At 43.4% G+C, this 19,659-nt stretch overlaps 1 long non-coding RNA gene across 1 annotated transcript; it reads left to right on the forward strand.

Moving 5' to 3' along the window:
- Nucleotides 1-7,244: 7,244 nt before the first annotated feature.
- LOC147033466 (uncharacterized) lies at nt 7,245-13,332 on the forward strand. Its single transcript, XR_015052333.1, has 3 exons — nt 7,245-8,143; nt 10,479-10,679; nt 12,999-13,332. It is a non-coding gene; the product is annotated as an uncharacterized LOC147033466 (long non-coding RNA).
- The last annotated feature ends 6,327 nt before the right edge of the window (nt 13,333-19,659 follow it).

Here is a 19,659-nt window from a genome sequence, read left to right on the forward strand (position 1 = left end):
TATGCCGAACCCATGGCTCGTTTTCTGAACTCATGGCTCGTATTCTGAACTCATGGCTCATATGCTGAACCCATGGCTCGTTTTCTGAAGTCATGGCTCATATTCTGAACTCATGGCTCATATTCTGAACTCATGGCTCGTATTCTGAACCCATGGCTCATATTCTGAACTCATGGTTCGTGTTCTAGACCCATGGCTCACGTTCTGAACACATGGCTTATATTCTGGACCCACGGCTCGTGTTCTGGACCCATGTAGTCCATGGGCCCAGGCCAAAAATTCCACTTGTTGGTACCATCGAAGGAAACCAATCCTAGTTATGATTTTTGAATTGGTGTGTATATATATATATATATATATATATATATATATATATATATATATATATATATATATATATATATAATATTTTGATGTGATAACCATTGCAGACTGGCAGCTTATTGGTAGGTATCATCTCGGGAGTGTACCCACCCTCCGCATAATGAAAGCGAAAAGGCAAACTCAGAAACATTCACTAACTAATAATGCAATTGCTGTTTCCACATGGGGCTAGAATGAACTGTAAACCACAAATACATGTCTAAAATGCTTTATTTATACCATCCGAATAATCCTTTCTGTCATTCCTGAAGGCAGAATTTGTTTTATGGCAGAAAGGGGCGAACAATAGGGCCGATCAAAATGTTGCTGATTAGTGATTTTCAGTACATTTTAATTTATAATATTGTCATATAAGTTCCCTGGGTAGTGCTACTGAACCGCAGTAGCCCACAACATGCACATGTTGTATGAGGAAAACATTTATGAACATTTTACAAGTTTTTACCACAGTTAAAGGAATTGCCCTTCCCCTACCCAAGTTCCAACAAGCGTCCAAAATGTGAAATTTACGGATAACCCAAATATCACCACGCTACTGTGGCATGTTTATGTACTATGTTTTACTCATGCATATTTGTAGCCATGAATGTCCTTGTGATTGTGCCAAAACATTCACACCATGGATCAGTGGTCTAGTCTTCATCACTGTTATCAGCATCAGAGTCCTCGAGGTCTACAACCTCTTCCTCGACATCAGCGGGCTGGTTGCTGCAGGTTCGCAACTTGCACATGTCAGTGCACTTCAGGCTATTGGCAAGGCACGTGCAGTCTGGGAGTTTGCACGACCGTCCACACTTGCAGGAAAGCAGTCGCAACACTGCACCCGGTGCTGGAGAACCCTGCATCCACTCGATGGCCAGCTTCCCATCATCATCAGTGGTCCATCCACAACCCTTGGGACTTGGAACATAGCAGACATTGGCATTGCAGACAGCGCCTCCAAATAGCAGCCTGGTAGTTTGCATGGAGGACGTGCATGAAGAGGCAGTTTTCACATGGTGGAAGCTGACTGGACTCTATCTTTCCCTGTCTGGCACAGAAGAGTTGATGTCGGCGTTCATTGACTTTCGTGGTGTTGGTAGACCTTGTTGTTCGTGGTGTCCATGATGCAGGTGACCTCTTGCAGCTTCTGAAAGAGCTCGGTGGATACTTCCCATGAATGACCGAGCTGACAGAAGGCCTCTTGGTAGGTCTTATCCGACTTCATTTGCTTCAAGGCGCCCATCTTTCCCCGGCCTGCAAAGGCACTGACTGTATCACAACCGGAGAACACGTGCAGTCCAACCAGGGCATCACAGACACCGTCTCCCATCGATCTCGCAAGCTTGTCAATGTCTAGGAACCGTGTGCGGGTTTGCGTACCACACTTCTGATACACGGGGCATGGGATGTCCTTATTGAAGGCAAGACACAGTACGAGGACATCTGTATCTTCGGCAGTGATCACCACAGCCTTGTACCCAGCCTCTACTGCATGCAGAGCATGCAGAAGCATTCGGGTGTCTGCTTCCTCCTGCGTGGACTTCAGCTCTGCCACTTCCTCCCAGTGGTCCTTGGTTTTTTTGTTTTTTTTTGATTTTCCCCGAAAACGTCAATATCTCAGAAAAAGGTAAAATGGTAAAAATGCAAAATACAGACACTAAGCTGCTCTTCTGGAACGGTTATCAGATATTGAAATAATCATATAGTCCCTACCAATAACTTAGTAGCCCTAAAGTTTGGTTTCCTCAGATGGTACCGATATATGCCTGGGCCCATGGACTATAAAGAATGTGGGTGAATATCATGACCTATATTTAATAACTGATCTTTTATTACTCACTGATGTGTTTGAGAAATTTAGAGAAGTTTGTTGTAATAAAGATTCCGATGGACTTGATCCTGTCCATAATTATACATCTCCTGGACGAGCCTGGAGTGCCATGTTAAAAATGACTAAACAATCCCTTGATCTTCTAAGAGATGTAGATATGCTCTTGATGCTTGAGAAGGCTAAAAGAGGAGGAATTTCACAAGTTTGTTCAAAGGGATATGCTAGGGCAAATAATAAATATCTTCCAAACTTCTCACCTGATAAGCCCACATTTTACTTAATGTACTTTGATGCGAATAACTTGTATGGCTGGGAAATGTCTGAATCTCAACACAATGGTAATTTTAAATGGGTGAAAGAATTCGAGTTCAAATCTCTCTTTGATGATATTGTTACAAATTTGGGAATTTGATTGCACACAACATTCAGGTTCCTTTAGTCAGCTATGTCGATAAGTGCTTGTTCCCTAGATAGCTCACCTTTCATTGTTTAAATGTTCAGAAATCAATTAGATGTGCTGCGGATCGATTTAATAGTTAGGGAACGAACAATGGAGACATCCCTCCCCCTCTTCTGCGAAGAGGAAGAAGATCCCTGCCGTCCCGTGACTCATGATGTCAACAACTCCCTCCCACTCGTGGCTGAGCGGGGGATGAAGCACGAGGGCATGAGTCATGAGTCACGCCAGAGCGGGGAAGGGCGGGGGAAGGGCAGGAGAAGGATAAGAGGAGATCTTTTCTTTTGTTCGGGGGCAGAGTTGGAGAAGGGAGTAGAGAGTAGCCATTCAGCAGACCTTCGGGTCCTGTTTGGCTTGGGTTAGGGTTGAGGCCTTCGGAAGCTTTTTGCTTCGGCTGGCTCAGTGAGCTTCGGCTGCAGCCTGGCTCGAGAGGAGGCTTTTTGCTTTGATGGTTCCGTGAGCTTCGGCTTCTGCTTGGCTCGGGAGAGCTTTTTGCTTCGAGCTGCTTTGCTTGGAAGGAAGTTGAGCCAGTCGCTCAGCTTGAGCTGCGAGTGGTGGCTTCTTCTTCTTCTTATTTCGTGGGGCTCTTTGTTCTCCATTTTGGTTCCCGGCTTGGTGAGACTCATCGACCTCTTCTTGGAGGTGGTTCCTCAGGGAAGCGATGCATCGACGGGAAGGATCAGCGCCTCGTCTCACCAGCACGTGTTGAGAAGCGCGGGAGGATTCGCGGGAGCTCGGGAAGGATCGCAGCTCACGGCGATTGCATCCAGCTCGCTCTCGCTGGAGCCCGGGCCCAAACAACTTGAAGACCACACGAGGTGGAGAGGTTCAAGATAGGTTCTGGGTTTCAGCTCACCTGTCCTCCGAACTGGAGCTCATTATTAAAGGCCTCTGCCACCATTTCGTGTGTGTGTGTGTGTGTGTGTGTGTGTGTGTGTGTGTGTGTGTGTGTGTGTGTGTGTGCGTGCGTGCGTACGTGTGTCCGTGGGCCCGTCTTATAAGTAGGAACTGCTGTTAAGTGCAAGTGACTGTACATAATAAGTAGACGGTTGTAGTTCTTTTGTCATGCTTTTGTTGCTTGTATAATTGCATACGTGTTTTGCTTTGTTTAATTGCGTACTTGCTTTATTATAATAAATGTCCTTGTGTGAATGTAAACCTGTTCGTTGCGTCCATTCCCTAATTGAACTGCCCCATCTTGCACTCGGAATATAGTTGGTTTTTAAATAGCAGGTAAAGTGATCGGGTTCAACGGGACTGCGCGATAATACCCCGCTCGGTTATCCCAAAAGGAAGCGAGCTGCTTAAGCGGCTCGTTTCCAAGCGGTTCAGTTGAGGTACAATCTCTCAGTAACCTACCCGCGCGAATAATTAGGTAAATCGAACATTTGGCGATCGGACCCTGTAGCACGGGTAGAGTGGGGAGAAGGTTGTGGTGTGGTTAAAAACACACACCTGTGCCTGGTTTCCGGCGTTGATCTGGAAAGCCGTGACTGGATTGTCCGTTCGGTGGGCGAAGTGACCGCTATTGGTTAGACGCAGTTGTTCGCTTGCCGACGGGCGGGAAATCGACAACAATATTGTTGCGAATCTGGAAACCATTATCACACTCATCATTCAGGTCCTTTAGCTCAGTTATCTCGGTAAGTACGTGTTCTATAGATAGCTCGCCTTCCATTGTTTTATGGGTAAATCGATGTAAATGCGCTGTGATTCATTTTAGTAGTTAGGGTTCAATCAGAACGACCCTCCTCCACAACTAAGAAGAAGAAGAAGAAGAAGAAGAAGAAGAAGAAGAAGAAGAAGAAGAAGAGCCCTCCCATCCCGTGATTCAACGGCATAAACAGGGATGACTGTTGGGGCGGGTGCGGCTGAAAGCAAGGTAAACAGTCCCCACCCTTGGTTGCGGGGGACGGCGCACGAGGGTGAATGAGTCACGCCGGAAGGGAGGCGGGGCTGAGAGGGATAAGACGGGACCCTCTGCTTGGCTCGGGTTGGTTCTAGTTAGTCTTGGGTTAGTCTTCGGTGAGCCTTCGGGGTTCATCAGGCTCGTGTTCTTGTGGCTTTTGTTCTGCTTGGTGGAGTTGGTTGTTCTGCTTTGTGGCCTCATCTTGGCTCGGCTGGCTCTTCTTGGTGCGTGGAGCAATTTGCGGTCTCTGCTTGGTTCCCGGTTTGGTGCGACTTCTTGGCCTCATCTTGGTCGGTGGTTCTTCGGGGAAGTGACGCATCGGGTCGGGAAGGATCGGCGCCTCGTCGCACCAGCATGTGGTCCGGAGTGCGAGGGGATCCGCCGGAGCTTGGAAAGAATCGCGGCTCGCGCTGATTGGATCCAGCTCGCCCTCGCTGGTGCCGGTCCGAACATCTGGAAGACCACATGAGGTGCAAAGGTCCGAGGCAGACCCTGGGCTTCAGCTCATCTGTCCCTCCGAGCTGAAGTCCGTATTAAAGGCATCAGTCACCATTTCTTGTGCGTATGTGTGTCCGTGGGCCCGTCTAACAAGTAGAAAACAGTGAAGTGCCTTGTTCGCTGTATATACTTGCATTTATTGTATTCGGTATAGTTCTGCTCTTTTGTGTTCCCTCGCTCCCCATTATTACTGTATAAATATACCCAAATTGTTAAATGTATCAGCTCGTTTTGTGTTTCTTGCATTGGCTCGACATGATGTGTGTTTGAGGATTAGTGTTGGTAACTTGTTCATTTGGTCTGGCCCGACTTTGGTAATTCCGCTCGGTTATGCCGGATCCGAGTTGGCGATAGTGACTCGATTGGGACAAAGTCGGCCGAGGGTGAATTCCCCGGAAGTCGGACCATGTGGGTACTGAGGTAAATTGAAAAGTTGGCAATCGACCCTACCCCACATGGTCTATCCATTGGCGAACTTCGGTCCAGTCAGGACCCGTCCGCTCCTGACTTATCCGGGGCGACGACCTTTACATTCCGGGCGATCGCTCGAGCCGGCTCGCGGGCTCCATCTAACGGTCGTGCTCACGGTCGACGTCCCAGCCCCGTAACAATATAATTTCCACAAGTCAAGAAGATTTAGGTAAACGAGATCATGGGTATTATTTTGAAGTCGATTTAAACCATCCTAGAAAACTTCATTACAAACATAAAGACCTTCCTTGTGGAGCTGAAAAAGAGATCCCCAATCAAGAGCTATTCGGTGGTTATCAACAACATTTCTTCAGTTCTTCAAACGAGTTTAAATATATTCTAACAACTCAATTACTCACACCATTGTTTGATAAAGAGAAGTATATTTTACATCAAGGAAATCTAAAGCAATTTATAGAACCAGGACTATAAGTTTAAAAGGTATATTGGGCACTAAAGTTGAGTCAAAGTACTTGGTTAGACAAATATATTGTTTATAATATGAGGATGACAACAAAGGCGAATAATGATTTTGAGAAGGACTTTTACAAGTTGATGAATAATTCTGTATTTGGTAAAACAATGGCAAATATAAGGAATAGGCAAAATGTAAGACTTGCTACAACTTGGGAGTAGGCAGAGAAGTTGATAAATAACCCAAGCTTTAAAAGAGTAGAAATACTTACAGATAATTTTGTGCTGTTCATTTGAATTTAGAGAGTATAAAGATGGATAAACCAATTTATGTAGGAACAACTGTTTTAGATATTTCAATGTATTTAATGTATGATTACTTTTTTAATAATCTAAAGAAAAGATGTGGTGAGAATATTGTATTGCTATATCTGGATACGGATAGCTTCATCCAAGAGATAAATACAGGTGATGTTTATAGGAATATGAAAGAATATGAAGATATTTATGATGCACGTAATTATGATCCTAATAACCCGCTCTTTTCGAACAAGAATAAAAAGGTTGTTGGAAAATTTAAATATGAATTAGGTGAATATATACAAAGTGAATTTGTTGGTGTTAGATCAAAGGCATATGCTTATAAATACTTATCGAGAGGGTTAAATTAATTCAAATGTGAAAATCAACATCAAGGTCGAAAGAAGAGTGTATTAAAAGAGGCCATGGACTTTCAATATTACCTTGAATGTATATGGAAGAGAAACGATGTTTATAGAGAGATGAATGTTATTAGAAATTATAAACACGAAATATTCTCAGATTCTGTTAGTAAGAAAGCTCTAACAGCATTTGATAATAAAAGATATATAATGTGTGATGGAATAAATATATTGCCTTATGGGTTTAAAGTATAAGTATTAATAAAAAGTGGGGTTGGGGGTTTTAACGGGCTACCACTGCATTGTTTTTAATTGATGAATAAATTAAGTTATTCCTGAAAATATAACATAAATATTTATAGAATCTCTATACTATTACTAAATTTGATTAAAGAAATGATCGTATGAAAGGGGGTGAAGCCCAGCCCCTGGCAGGGGGAGTAGTATCAAATGGGAGGGCTATGACGATGTAATGTGTACCAGTTTGAAAAGGAGAAATACGAGTGAGCATAAGGGAGCGAATATTGCGACTTTGAGAAATGGTAGACATTACTGTGTCAAAGCCTCCCTTTTGATACCACTGGACTTGGAATCATCATCCAGTTCCATTTGAGCATAGGCATTGGTCAAGTCAAGCTTAGTGATTGTCTGGCCACTCATCAGAGTGGCAAACAGATCATCTGCTTTGGGCAAAGGGTAGCCATCTAGCTTTGAGTAGCGGTTGATTGTCGTTTTGTAGTCCCCACAAATGCACACTGTTCCATCTGCTTTGAGTATTGGAACGATCGGTACCACCCAGTCGGAGTACTTGACTGGTGAGATGATGCCCTCGCTCTGCAGGCGGTCAAGCTCACATTCGATCATTGATCACATCAAGTATGGCACAGGTCTATCCTCATGGAACTATGGCTCGGCATCTGTAGAAACATGAATCTCACTTTGGACCCTGCAAAAGTGCCAACGCTTTCACTGAGCAGGCCAGGGTACTTGTTGAGCATGGTATTGTATCCAGCCTCAGAGTTGGAGACTCTGTTTATGTCACTCCAATTAAGTCTGATTATTTGTTAACAATCTCGGCCTCATAGGGTTGCTCTCGGCCTCATTGTAGTAGGACATGAGTGCTGTTTCCATATCATACAGTTACGTTAGCTGAGCCAACTACAGGAGCCACCTCCTTGGTGTATGTTCACAAGTCAGTAGATTCAGGCTGGTGTGCAGGAGCCTTTCTCAGAGTGTAGATGTAGATGAACTTGCTCTCGCTCATGATTGATCTGGAAGTGCTGGTATCAACTTCCATCCTCACTGGGATCTTATTGATTGTTACATCAACTATAATTGGAGCATTGGAGCTCTTTCTTCCAACAGCGAAAACCTCATGAAGTTCCTCACTTGACTCTCGGCTGCACGCTGTGCTCTGTGACCTGTCGTCCGCTGCATCGGGGTTCACCCCAATGTGATAAGCAGGAGACAAGTTCTTTGACTGGGAATGAGAACAACGACACTTCAAGTGTCCCCGCTTACCACAGTTGTCACAGGTATAATTCCTGCACCGACATTGGAAAGCTTGATGATTACCACCATAACGCCAACAGGTTACCCCAACCTTCCGAGTAGATTCATAAATATCAGGAGGTGGAGGTGAATTTGGTGGCTTGCTAAAATACTTTTGCTTGTAGCCAAAGGTTACCTTGTTAACCGATGGGTCCTGCTGAATAACTTTTAACTTGGTAGAGATCATACATAGGCTTTCGGCAGTTTGCATACACGCAGTGGCTATTTCCATGACTTTAGCCAAATTGGAGTCAGATTCAGTAATGAGTTTCCACGGAATTGAGTCGTCACTGATGGCTTTTAGAAAGAAATCACGTGACATCTCTTCGAGTTTATCTGTAAACTCACAATGTTCGGCGAGTTGGCGTAAATCGGCCACGAACTCGGATGCTGACTGACCATCTTGATGATGGTGGGTGTAAAATTTATATCTCGAGACGATCTTACCCAGTTTAGGGTGATAATGTCTTTTCACGAGATTGACGAGCTCTTCATATGACTTGTCAGAAGGTTTGGCTCGGGCAAGAAGATCTTTGCTGAGGCTGTACGTCGGGGCATCGCATACGGTCAGTCATACAGCTCGCCGCCTTTCACCGTCCTCATCGGTGTCCATTTTGTTTGCCACGAAGTACTGCTTCAGCCGATCAGTATAGTCTTCCCAATCACTCCCAACTGCGTATTCACGCAATATGCCGATGCACGAAGACATCCTCGTCGCCGCTGTAATGTACTCGATAGACAGCGCCGAACACAGCACAGCACATCACCGGAAGATGGGTGGGTCACATGACTCTCCTTTAACCATGCCCCAGTGCACCCATGTATGTTTTCATTCACATGAACTACAGTACTGATACATCACATCATAACGGAACACCTCTCTTAATTGCTTGCTGGACTTGATGAGCGGCTAGGCGAGTGGCTTACAAAGCGGTTGACGTGGAACGACTGGCTTGGCAAGCGATAGTAAGCCCAGCCAACATGAACACACAAGGTTCTTGCAAGGTTGTGGAAAACGTACCTTTCCTTGGTTAATTTACGTGTGAGCTTACTTTCAAAATGATGATGTCTTTGAACATAAAGTGTTGAAACATGCGCCTGGTTTCATATGAAGTGGCCAGTGTGTGAGTGGCCACCATAATGTTGACGTGTGGCCACTTTGGCACTTTTTCACACATTTCAGATGCATGTTTCAATGAAGGTATCGGTAAGTGAAGTTGCTCCAGTGTTTGAAAGGTCATTGCACTGGAGACCGTTTGACATTAAAAAATAAACCAATGTCACCCGCAGGGTGACCCGTATCTTGCCAAAAGGTGTGACTTCTTTAAGGTCACACTGAGGTGAACAGAGCTGCTATCCACCAGGAGCGACTCCTTGAGGAATATATGCCGACGAGAGATTCCGATGAGAATCGTTCTACAGAGTAACCATGAAGAATATGCTTTTGCCTCATAACGTCACCAAATGACGTCATAATGTCTCAAGCTTGACATATCTAGAAAGCACTCATCGAGGTGTTCAATTTGTGATACTACACGATATGGTTCCTAAAACTTGAAAATTTGACATTGGGGTCAAATATGTTTGACCTTAGGCGCTAACCATGAATGTCAAGGCCAATCGCCACCAAAAATTAATCAGCTGAGCGCCAGACCATGAACTATATTCCCATGAAGTTTCAAGACGATCCGATCAAAATTACTCAAAAAATAAGTTTTGTCGACTCCCCTGATTTGCGACAAAGTGACCCTGACCTTTGACCTTTACCTTCAAAATTTTGTGCACTGAAAGGGACCTCTATAGGCCTCTGATATGCGAAGTTACAAAAATTTCCAATGGTAACTGTGCTCTGCAGAATTTTTTATACGTGATTACAGACAAACAAAAAACAAAAACAAAAAGAAACATACAAGCTGACGAACATATCTTGCAAAAACTTCGTTTTGGCAAGATAGAAACAAAAAACATTTTACTAAACTATACTTATCATTATCAAGCACGACAAATGTTAAACACATTAATTTATTTTGACATCACGATTTTTCAACGACAACAAGCATACAGTCCTTTCAGACTTATAAACAGTCTAATGGAGTTCACACTTTCATTCTCTTTCGTCACTTGTCCCTATTGTGACAATTTATTCCGCTTTGTAGACGAAATGTAATACTTTATTGAAAGTCTGTTATGTTTACTTGGGGTCATGTGATCGTTCCCGAAATTGTATATACCTGTGTGTTGTATGTCGATGTGAATGTGTGGTCTGTGTTTGTTCATTACTTCCCCAACAACTGTATTGTTGCCCCCCCTCCCCCCCAGACAACCATCCCCTTCCTCTCAAACCTGGCAGCCGTTCAGTCACTGATCAAGTCTTTGGGCCTCAGTCCTCACTAACAGCTGTGATCTTTCCATCGTTGCCAACATTGAGAGAAGGAAAAAAGCAGTGGGATGGAGAGGATCCAACAGGTGGTGCGAGGGAGTGAAGTAGCCGAGAGGGCCTCCCCTCCCCTCCCTCCCATGGTAGGGAAATTTTGTAATTTCACCTTTAAATTTGTACATTCTAACACTGTCTTTTGAGCAAAATTAAAGCAGAATAATCATGTTTTCCTGATGAATTTAGTTTATTTATTTATTTATTTATTTATATTTAACAAATAACTCCTGAATATGTTTTGGACTTTCCATTGTACAGTATAACATAATGTTGTAATGAGTACAATATAAACTCAAATGTAAACATAAACTCAGACTTGGCCATGCCCCACTCTACAATACAGACTTTAGGGAGATCTACTGCAGTGACCTCATGCCACTGGGATACTTGGGACCCAGCACTAAGACTGGGGTCATTGCCTTGGCCAACAGCTTCTGTATCAGTAGATCTACTGCAATGATCTCATGTCACTGAGATACTTAGGACCTAGCACTAAGATTGCGCTCATCACCTTGGCCAACAGCTTCTGTGTTGGTAGATCTACTGCAATGACCTCATGTCACTGGGAATTGGAACCTCACACTAATATGGTGGTAGGTTGCTGTCTTTGCTTTGGCCAATGGCTTCTGTGTGTGCATATACTGTGCATGTGACTCGGGCATGCGGCGAATCCAGCATAGCTACGGTCCTTATTGGTACAAAGTTTGGTTTTGAGTTACATCGTGTCAGTCAACCAATGAGAAACATCCTACGTTTCGCGGGTCAATAATGATTGTAAGTGGGACAGCATTTGTCATATACTACCATGTACTTTGAATAGTAGCTGTCACCAATCAAATACAATGAGGTTACGGTTATGATTTTTCACGCACCATCTCGGGAAACTTCGCGAAGGCTGACAGAAACTTTGTCACAACATGAAAACCTATCAAAAATGTCGATGAGACATATTCTTTTGTGAAGGCGGTAGTTTTGGGGCAATAAAATTGATGGGTTGTTCAAGTATACAAAAAGTGGTAGACTACCCTCAACAGCAGTAGATTTGTTAACTATGTATTTCTTGTGTAAACCACATTTCTAAGTTGACCTCCAAAGCCAGTCGTCGACTGGCCATCCTTCCTTGACACACCTAAACTCTTATCCACATACAAGGCCTTCATACACAGCTTAAAGGAGCACTTGCCTCCCCTCTTGGCCAAATTCCACATTCTCTTCAATCTCATTATTCCCTCCAGGGTCTTCAAAATAGCTGTTCACCACCATCTCAGATCATCCCCACCCAAAACCATGATCTTTTCTACCCCCATTAACCCTCTCCTTTCCATTTTTCTTTCTTTCTTCCTGAGAGCTTGTTTCTGTATCCATATTGTCTATCCTTTGTGTCCCCCCCACCCCCCCCAATTCCTCCCCATTCTCCCCATTCCCATTATTTAGTTATTTGCCCAAGTCTCCCTTTACTTTCTCCCTCAAGCCTGCTGTTGGTGTGGTTCCCCTTCTTTCTGCTGTTCCTTTTGTTATTTTGCATCCTGATCCATTCTATGTTCTAGCTCCTCCATGAGCCTCGACTTTGTGTACAAAAAAAAATGTTTCATGTTGAATAATCATTTATATTTTTGCAATAATACCTCATTCCTCCACCCTCCCCAGTGAATTCATTTTGATAAACTGATCATACGGTGCATACATTGTAGACGTTAAATACTAGTTTCGTTAAGAACTAGACTCCATAATCCGATCACTGCGATGAGGCCAACCCTTCGGGTAAGGGTTGAAACTCATGAGGAACAAAACGGTGTCACAACAAGGTGATCAACATGAAACCAGAGCAATCCCACACTGCCCCTCCCCTCCCAAGACAGCTGCCAGGTCCCTAACAAGCCTACGTGGATTTGAGGAAGCGGGTGTTAATTACTTGCATGACGGTCATCGTGAGACCTTTTGCCCAAAGGACCCAACAACGTTTGCCTCACAAACGGTTTTCTCTTTGGGGACATCCTTTGTGCAGTGACTCCTTAATAGGCAACAACTTGCCTTTTCCAAAGACAGGACTGGTCAATGGAGTGAAAAAAAATTGGCCTTTATCTTCTCTTATTCTACATTATGATTTGGTTGTTATGATTGATATGACTGACAATGAAATTGATCTCAAATTGATTGATCTCAAAATCTGAAATTTCACAGAGGCTCAATCCCAATAAACTACGATTCAAACGTTTTACAGGTATTGTGTGCGCCTGCCTATTACAAATATTGTTTTTCATGTCCAACTTACTATCTATATATATATATATATATATATATATATATATATATATATATATATATATATATATATATATATATATATATATATATATATATATATATAGTTACGCACCTTGGTGATGTTATCTTGTTGTCTCCAGGTAAACAGCAGACGGTTTGGCAGGAAAACCTGAGCGTGATGAATCGATCTCTCTTTTGTGCCTGTGCAAGACAAGTAGCCTGAACGTGATCGAAATAAGATGCTTTGAAGCGTCTTTTGAAGATCCCTTTGAAGGTAATGTTGGTTGGTGTTGGGGTTAGAGTATGAAAACATGGTTGTATAGACGGGTATAAATGTGGTCCTTGAAATGGCGAGTATTTTACTGCGGTGAGCTCTGGTGGGAAGGAAGAGTAGGTGTTGGATCTGTTTTGTTGAAGATTATTTTTCTTGTCTCACACACACACACACACACACACACACACACACACACACACACACACACACACACACACACACACACACACACACACACACACACACACACACACACACACCTCAAAACTTGACTCAAACCTATAGACCCATTGTTTCATTACTAATCCTTTCAGTACCACCACTGCAGAGATGTATCAGCAGTTGGTGGTGCTCATGCATGCAGCACCGTTTCACCATGGAATGATGGAATAATAAATGTCACCTTCCCCCTGGCCATCAACCTTCATGAGAAGTGGGTGGATACAAATTCTCAGAAACGAACTGTGGGCAAGTTACCAACCAACCGCAGTGTTCTGGCCTCCTTTATAACTGAGAAATGAGACCAAACATCCGAGTTGGCTGGGGGGGGGAAGTGGTAGGGGATGGTGACATCCAGTGAGGAGGTGAAAGTAGGGAGAAAGGAAAGAGGTAAGGGAAGCAAGGAAAATAAATGAAAGAGAACACACACACCAACAGACCAACAAAAGAAGCACTCTGATTCTGACACGACGCTGACCTCATGTAAATAAATTACACCAACACATCACCTCCAAACTAGGAGGCATCCGCATGATCCTCAAGTGTTTTACAGACTGAGATTAAAGCCTATGGTCACCAAGAGACGAAAACAAAGATCTCGATCTAGATTTCGCCCTTGTTGTGGGCTCATCAGGACAACATACTGCTGATCGTTTATTTGTGACCATATTAGGCTCATTAAAATAACTGAATCAAACCCCCTAACTTCATGAGACAGCAAGGCACAGATCGAGTCACATCACAGTGCTTGCTGCACGACCTGTCAGCAACAAGTGTTACCTACAACACGAGCACATTGTCTCTGCCCTGCTGAAGTGGGATTTCTCCCAAAGAAGTGGGGGAAAAAATGCTGCATTAAGAAACATGGAAACATGGTGGTGGAAAGAGGAAGTGCAAGACATGATTAATAGGAAGAAGATGGCAAGCAGAGAATGGAAAATGACAGAAGATCAAGCAGGAGAACAATATACAGTTATAAAAGGTGAGGCAAATATATCAGTGGGCAAGGCAAGATGAGAAATTGTGTAAGAATGGCATGAAAAATTAGAAATACCAGAGGATGAGAAAACTGTTTCTAGAATATCAAGAGTGAGGTCCAAGCAAAAGCAAGTATGGAAAAATGAGGGCCCCTTGAGGAAGGGTCAAGAGGAGGAGGTTAGGAAAGCACTTGACAAAATGAACAGAGGGAAAGCCTTTGCACCATCTGAAGTTGCGGTCGAGTTAGTGAAGCCGTGAAGGTGTTGAGGGTTGGAGGAGTAAAGTGGATGGTAGAGCTGATTAGGAAGAGCATGATAATATCAATTTTCAAACAGCAAGGGGGATATCTTAGAATGTGGAAACTACAGAGGGATCAAATTGATGGAGCATCCTATGAAGGTACTGGAGAGGATTGTAGACTGAATGCGAAGGGGGATTTTATAACTAAGGCTAAATCAGCTATATAGTGCATCCATAGATCGAGAGAAGGCATATGATAGGATTCCAAGAGAAGTGGTGTATTGGTATTTGAGGAAGTGGGCCATATCGGAGAAGTTTGTGAGACTACTGATGGAGATGTACGTGGGTTGTCAGCACTAAAGTTAGGCTGGTGAACCTGGACTCCCAACATTTTAGAGTGGAGGTTGGTCTCCACCAGGGTTCTGCACTAAGTCCCTTCTTTTCTGTGATGGCGATGGACATTCTGAGTGACAACATCAGAGATAGAGAACTGTGGGAGCACCTGCTTAAACATGACTTAGTCATAATGGCTGAATCAAAGGAAGAGCTACGGAGAAGAGTGTTTGAAATGGCAAGAGAGCTTAGAGAGGCAGGGATTGAATGTTAATGCTCGAAAGACTAATGATGTATGGTAGGTCTGGTGTAGAGAGGGTGAAGATTGTAGATGGAAGAGGTGAAGAGCTGAAACAAGTGGACAAATTCAAATACCTTGGTTCAACACTAAAGGAAGAGGACGGTTGTGAAGCACAGTCCTGGACGGAGTGAAGGAAGCATTGATAAGGTGGAACGAGGTTAAATGGTGTCATAGCTGTGATAGAAGGATGCCGAGAGAATTGAAGTGCAAGAACCTACAAGACGGTGATTAGGCCGGTTATAATGTATGGTGAAAAAAGGAAGTGGAAAAAGATTTGAAGAACAAGGGATTGAGAGAAGAAGAGACAAGACAGAGGAGAATGTTGAAAGCCCCCGACCTTCCACTATAATCTAATTTATCTGACTTGTAACTAACCGAGTAGCCTCCACTACAACTAACTCCAAACCCCAAACTAACCAAGTGTGATCCGAGTAGCCAACCCTTAACTGTTGGGATTAAGGCTTAGGAAAGAAGAAGATGATCCTTCTTATTCTTCTTTCATACGCAGCACATGGTAGCTGGTAGCACCATTTGGTGAGGGGTGAGGCTGTGCCCCCCCCCACCTCCTCTGCAGGTTGCAGCAGGAATTTGTAATTTGTTCAGGGTCATGGCAATAACTCACCTACTCTTCAGGAAGGACAGCAAAGGATCCTTAATGTCCACCAACTCATGCTGGCAGATGGGACGCCCAGTTGAACATCCATTCAACATAGATGGGTTGGGATTCAAATCCAGGCGGGACAGCTCAGAGGTGAACATATCATTAAGCAATCCTGTCAGCCCAACTGTTGCTCTGCTGTGTACTTTGGTACTGCCGTGATGGTACAAACCTTTTATTTGTATTCCTTTAACTGTGAGTGGTTTTGTAAAGATATTTATCGAGTCAGGATAGAGACAGTGTTTGCTCAAATTCTGGAATTATTTTGAAACTAAAATACCGTGAATGAATTTTGTGACTGACTCTGGAGGTCGTATAATACTGGAGTTACCCCTTCTTAAAAACAAGTTTTTGGCCTTCTATCATTTTAAGGTAACAACAGGGATCTTTATACTGCTGGAGGTGTCCACATTAACGAGGACTTGTGGCCAATTTCAATACCAAAATTAACTATTCCACGTTCACTGCTGTGCTGTATGTGCGGTTCAAGTTCAAGCCCCTGTTTTGTCTGTTGAATTAACACCAGCGAGGGTTGACTCAGCCTGTCATCCTCTTGAGGTTGGCAAAATGAGTACCAGCATGCTGGTAACAGTGGGCATTGCATCCGCAGCACAGCTGCACCGCTAGAAAATGATGCAGCCAAGCAGCCACATGCTGCACACAAATGAATAAATAAAATTAAAAAGTTGCTTGGTGCTCAGTGCTTCAGCAATGCGGCTCCTTTGAGTGGTGCTGTGCTGCAGGTGCTGTTTAATTTAGGTGTTTTTTGTTTCTAACTGGAGACACTGCTCCGTATGGGAGCAGCCAGGTGGCAGTGTGGGGGATGTGGGGTCATGTGTGTACTGTATGTGCATGTGTACATAGTTGAATTAGTTCCATTTGTATTCAAATTCCTTTTTGCCTTGGTTATCCATTTTCACACTCACTTACCCTTTGATGCTTTACACTTGGCCATGTTATCATCCTGATTATTTATTGTCACTAGTGGGCACTCCCACGCTACAGGCGAGGGCATACCCTTCTCGGCTCAGCCAACCTCCGGTGGGCATTGTGCTACAGCACAGTCTTAGAAATGCACTTGATAATTCTTGTCATTTTTGAAAGAAATTTTATTGATCACGTCATATCATGCTGCGTATCATAAGATAAATATGATTTGTAATACCGGTTACCACCAAGTGTGGTGCTATTTCTACCACGTGTCAATTTTGGAATTTCGGTGACATCCATGTTTGCTCCATTCTCCTAAAATTACTATTATTTTGCAGAGTACTCACCCTCTGGATCGGTATAGTTTGCGCATTATTGCTGAAAAATAGTATAGTCTGGGTTTTGCAAGAAGACTACAGATATTTGTGTGGTGTGCATCTGAAACGTTGTAGATGGTCGAAAGGTCTGATTCTAAAGGGTCTCCATGGTCGAAAGGGTCTGAAGGGTCTAATCTCTCAAGGATGAAAATGTCTAATAGGTCCGAAGTGTCTAAAAAGGTCGAAGTGGTTTAAAGGTCTAAAGCTCTTAGGATCAAGGGACGAATCAGTCTAAAGGGACCTGAAGATGTCGAACATGTCTAAAGGGGCTGAAGGGTTTAAGTGGTCCAAAGGGATTTAAGGTTTAAGGGGTCTAAAGGGAGTCGAGGGTCTTAAGGGGTGTCAAGGTCTAAAGGTTCTCGGGGTCTAAAAAGGAGTCTAAATAGCATTGTAAGACTAAAGAGTGAAGGGGTCTAAAGGTGTCTAACATGTTGAAAGGGTTTTAAAGGTTAGGGGGTTTTAGGGGTCTGAGGGACTGAGGGGGTTTTGGGGTTGTAAATGGTTTAACAAGGTTTTCAGGGTTATGAAGAGTCTTCGGGGCTCTAAGGGTTATAAAGTGTCTAATGGGGTCTGTAGGTTCTACAATATCTTGGAGGTCTTTCTTGTCTCAGGGTTCTAAAGGGTCTAACATGTCTTAAGGGTCTTTGGGGTCTTATGGCATCTTAAGGGTCTTAAAGGATGTAAATGTCTAACGATGTTGAAATGATCCTAAAGTGTCTTCATAGGTCTAAGGGGTGTCAGCAGTCCAAAGGGTCTAAAGGTTTAAAACATACATTCCAATAGAACTTAATTAATAGACGTTTTCACTGTGCAACTGACGTTCAACCAGTATACGTAATTAAGAGACATAGTCACATGAGTTTATGGCTGAACATACACTTGCTCCATTATATATACTAGCAGATACCCGTCTATGACGGGTATGGGGGAAAGATCGGATCACAATACTTGGTTATGGTAGTTTCTTTGGATGTTTTGCGCTGCATTAAACAGCTCAGTTCATATTGGTGGCATGTCTGGGTGCCCATAGTAGCGTTTGAGACCCGTCGCTTTTGATTGCTGGCCTTGACACATAGTGCCAGATGAGTAACAAGAACAATTTGACATATTCATCGTTTCTATATTCCCTCCATCAACAGATTAACAATATGGCAGGATATAAGTCGTAAATGCTGAGTTAAACAAACGTCCTGAACTCATGGACTTAGTTAAGTAAAGCACGTCGTCTGGGATCCAGCCGTCGGTTTGCCGCCAAACGCTGCTGATTGTTACGTCATCGATTCCCTCTTTGAAAATTCTATCTATATTCGATTTTTTGAATCCGCTATCACCTGCGTAAATACATGGAACACATAATGTGAAGATTTCGGAAGTATGAACAGAATATGTTTGGAGAAAAGTGTGTTAGAAGTTTCAGGCTTACGCCCATTATATTATGATATCTATATCTATATCTTGTTTTTTGTCTATATGTATGTGTAGATACATATATATATATATATATATATATATATATATATATATATATATATATATATATATATATATATATATATATATATATATGTTGTTGCGCCCATGGGTACCGAGACACCAGCTTGTCACTCAGGGGGATTAATCCCCAGTTGTCCTCGGTAGAGCCGGACCTGGGGCCACCGCTCACAATTAACGTTGTGGTACGGTGGGTTGTTTTAGAACCACGAACGTCCCCCAGTTAACCATGAGTTTCAGTGTCCACCGTCTAATTATGCCATTTAACTAGAGGTCACGTGGTTACCTGAGTGGGGAGCGCGCCCTCGGCAAAGCACCAATGCTATCTCAAATAGATTTTAATTAGGGCAGCCGAGCGTTTTAACTGCTGGTGCGTGCCGACAATTTTTGGTCAAATCTGTGGTAATTACCTCCCAGTCTATCGAGGTTCGGACAATGCTAGACCAATGGAAGGAAAGGACAAACACGGAGAGGTTGGAAATCGACAAATGACTTGTTATTAATAAAATATATAAATAAATAGAACTTTTTATTTTCTGATGTTAATAAATGAATTAATTTCAAAGCAAAATCAATAAAAATGCCAGGAAAGAGACCAAGAGCTGATGCTTATTGGGGATTGACTTACTTACAGCTAAACACAGACATGGGTACCCAACAGATCATTCAGGGGTGGGCCAGAAGAATCGTCTCGCTCACCAGAAAGTAGTCGTCCATGAAGTGAAAATGTCCTGAAATGTGTGCGTGCATGTCATGTCCATCGCCAGCATGCAGCCTTGCCGTGCACCCTCTCGGAACAGCATTGAACGCCAATCGACGTCTAGGAGGGCACCGAGATCGTCTGTCATGGGTTTCGACCCTGGTGCTGCGACATGGGCAGTTCCTCACACTTCACGAAACTGGTGACGTCCAGTGACCTACACGGTCCGTCGGTGACTGACCCGTGCCTCACACGGTGACCGGCCCATGCCTCACTCGTTGGTGCTGCTCACACCCACAC

The sequence above is a fragment of the Eptatretus burgeri genome, chromosome 2 (genome assembly GCF_056783735.1).
Source record: "Eptatretus burgeri isolate ZD-2024b chromosome 2, Ebu_testis_v1, whole genome shotgun sequence".
Taxonomy (NCBI): domain Eukaryota; kingdom Metazoa; phylum Chordata; class Myxini; order Myxiniformes; family Myxinidae; genus Eptatretus; species Eptatretus burgeri.